The following is a 3,400-nucleotide window of genomic DNA, read 5'->3' as shown; positions in this document are numbered from 1 at the left end:
GCCTCTGCGCCGCCACCGGGCCGGGCCGCGCCGGGAGGCGGGGACGGGGCTGCACCGCCTCCTGCCCGCCTCCTGCCCGCCGCTGCCCGGCTGGGCTGGCCCGGCCCGGCCCGGCCCCCGCCCGGCCCCGCAGCATCCTCCCCCGCCCGCCCCCGGCGCTCCCCGGCTTCCAGGAAGGTTTTGGTGGAGCCCAGCGCTCCCGCACCCAGCCCTGCCTCAAAGGGGAGCCCCGGCAGGGCTGGGCCCCTCCAAAAATGTGCAGGGTCAACCGTGACATCCCCCTGGAGTCAGGGCATAGGTGGGGAGCAGCAGAGCGAGGAGCAGCTTGGGGGGGTCCGCCAGCCCCGGTGCTCGGGGTGATAGGCTCGGGGTGCACGCACGGAAGGGCAGCCAAGGGGGCTAGCTGCCCCCTCCACCGGTCTCCCTGCCCCACCTGCTTTGCCCCTGCACCTCCCGGGTGTTTTCTCTTTTCAAGGGACAGGTGTGCAGAGAGCATCACGGCTCCATCCAGGTGTATCCTTCCCCCGGGCCTGGAAGCCGGTGCCAGCACTGCCCTTGTGTGTGCTGGGGCAGAGCCCCCCAACAAAGGGGGATCCCCTCCTCCCTGGGGGCTCGGGCATACAGGCGGGAGAAGGCAATGAGATGCCTCCCCCAGGTCCACTGCAGCCTAAGAGGTTTTGCTCACACATCCACATGCACGCAGCAGTCAACAATTAGGACCAGCTCTGGCCTTTTTATCCTGGGATTTTGTGTCTATGTGGGATTAAAGGCCTCATTGTAGCTTCCCCACCAGCCCCAAATCCTCTGCTGATTTTCATTCTGGGGGCAAGTCAGTGCACGCCGTGACCTATTGATCCCGATCCCCTGCGTCCGACGATTGCTTCTGCTCCGGGGCGGCTCATCCCGGGTGTCCTTAGAGAGCACAGAGCCCTCTGGCCGGTGAGACGTTCCTGCACGGGTCCAGCTTTGCCTGCCCGGGGTGCTGGGAGGCCATGGGTCCTGGCGGCCACAGCACAAGGCAAGTGTGTGTGTCTGTGTGGGTCTGTAGGAGCGTTTCCTCCATCCCGGTTCGGTGTGGGTTGTCCTGGCTGCTTTTGAGGGGCAAGAGGCAGTTTCCTTGTAAGGTCTAGGCACAATGGCAAGCAGCGGGGAGGCTGCCAGAGGCTCCGTGGCACTGGGGTGGTCTGACCGTGCTCCTCGGCTTTGCCAGCTGCTTTTCGGTGGTGAATTACTCACCAGAAACCAGCTCAGCTGTGAGGCTGAAACCTGCAGCTGATGCCCCACAGAACCTGCAACCCACTCAGAGCCAGGCTACCACCCTGAAAAATAGCAATGCTTTGGGTTTTCATGGCCTCGTCCAGCCAAGCATCGTTGAGCAGAGATGTATTTAATACACTCACAGGTGCCCAAGGCTGTGCTGAAGCCCGATCTGGCAGTGCCATGTCCTGGCAGGGGTGGCAGGGTCCTGCCGGCATCGAGCTTCTCATGGGATGAGACCATGCAATGAGCCTCATACCCCGTCCACTGCTGGGGGGCGACAGGGTGAGGCTGGAGCAGCCTGACAGCGGCCGCCATCCAGCACCAGCCCTGAAACAGCCCCGAAACAGGGGCTGCTGGTTGACCCCACGCTGGCTGGGGCCGAGCTCCTGGGCTTTATCAGCTACCAGCCATGATGGCTCTGTTCTAACTATTATAACTGAGGTTACAGCTTTGTCTTCAGGGTGCCCAGCTTCAATTTTTGCTTCCAAATAGATTCAGTTTGTGAGAATCCTCTTGGTAAGGACCATTCATCCCATTCCCCGGGTACCAGCTAATCCCTGCGGGCTGGCTGGGCTGGCAGTGCCGGGAGGCTGGCACGCTCCCCACCACAGCTACCCAGCCCTGCCAGGTTCTTGCCCTGGCCGAGAAGCAGACCAGGCTTTCCTTATTTTTGGGAGGGAGGAGGATTTTCCCAGTGCTGCGGGTCATTCGGGGGCTGTGAGCATCCCCATGCTGCAGAGGCAGCTCTGCCCGGCCAGGCAGCACCCGCATCCCCCATCCTCCCTGCCCCGGGCAGCGTGTGCTGGCTCCGACCCCGAAACAAGGGGGGGCGAGGAGGGAGAAACCCAACCCACCTACTTACATTTTACAACGTGAAGTTCTGCCTCTCTTTGCTCTAGAAACACTTTCTGGTGTTTGTGCTTTTGTATTCCCCCCAATATCCAGTGGCAACAGGTTCCCGGGTGCTCAGGGGACCAGTTGCTCCTCCTCCAGCTCCCCCCCATGACCTGTACACATCCCAGAGCCCCCCTCATTCTTAAACCCTTTGCAGAGGTGAGCAGAGGCGGGGTTTAGGGATGAAATGCCTTTGCCTACCGGAGGGTTTTTGCATTACATCTTTTCCTGTGCCAGCTCTGCAGCCTTAATCCTCCTAATCTCCCCGCATCTCTGGCGTGGCTCATTTTTGTGTGCGAATGCCCTTGAGAGCCGCAAAATTGCAGCTGCTGGGTGAAACACCGGGCGGAGAGAAACTCCGTCGTAGTGGAAAACTATGTCTTATGTAAACTGCCCAGGTATTTTGCCTTTACATTGGCTTGGGATCAGAGGCACGGTACAAAGCCGTATTGCACGGAATGCTTTTGGGGACCTGGGGGCCTGTGATTTGGGGGTGCTGGCAGCTCTGGTGCCTGCCCGAAGCACCGCACACACCGTGCTGAGGTTTCCTCCCCACCTGGGATCTGCTGGAGCCACAACTCCTGAGATGGGAGTTGTTTGGGTTTTTTGCAGCATTTATTTTGAAAATAGGCCTTTTGGCAACTTTACTGATGCAGCTGGTCCCCGCTGTGCTCTGTGCCCCCCCAGCTCCTGCTGCTGCCAGACCCAGCGCATCCCGTGCTGGTACCTGGACCTGGTGCCCCCAGTTCCTCTGAAGTCTCTTGAGCATCAAGAAGTGGGAGTGTGCTGCCAGCCAGGAGCCCATACTGGGGAGATGATTTTGACCCCATCATGCCTGGGGTGCTGCTGAGCAGGGCCAGGCCCCACTGTGGGGCAGCCTGGAGCTCATGGGCGGATGCTGAGCCCCAGTGCTGCTGCTCCTGGGGACCCTGGGAAGCTGTGCTCAGGGCTGGAGCCCACTGGGACACCACCCCACCCCACCCCCCAGCTGTGCTCCCATGACTCCTCTCCAGCCCTTAAAGCACCCATCAATCTCCTGCCGTGGGAGCGAGCACCTCGACAGGGGCAGCAATGTGGCAATATTGACTTAACCTGAGTAAGAAGCTCTTGAGCCTCTGCTGCGGGAGGGGAGCGGGAAAGGAGCACATTTTATGCCACGAGATTGCATTTTCCTGGCAAGCCCTTTGCTGGCGTGGATCCCACACCCTGCCGAGCTCATCCTGCTCCACCCTGCACCAGCCCCATC

The sequence above is a fragment of the Athene noctua genome, chromosome 15 (assembly GCF_965140245.1).
Source record: "Athene noctua chromosome 15, bAthNoc1.hap1.1, whole genome shotgun sequence".
NCBI classification, from domain to species: Eukaryota; Metazoa; Chordata; class Aves; order Strigiformes; family Strigidae; genus Athene; species Athene noctua.
This window is presented reverse-complemented; position numbering follows the sequence as displayed.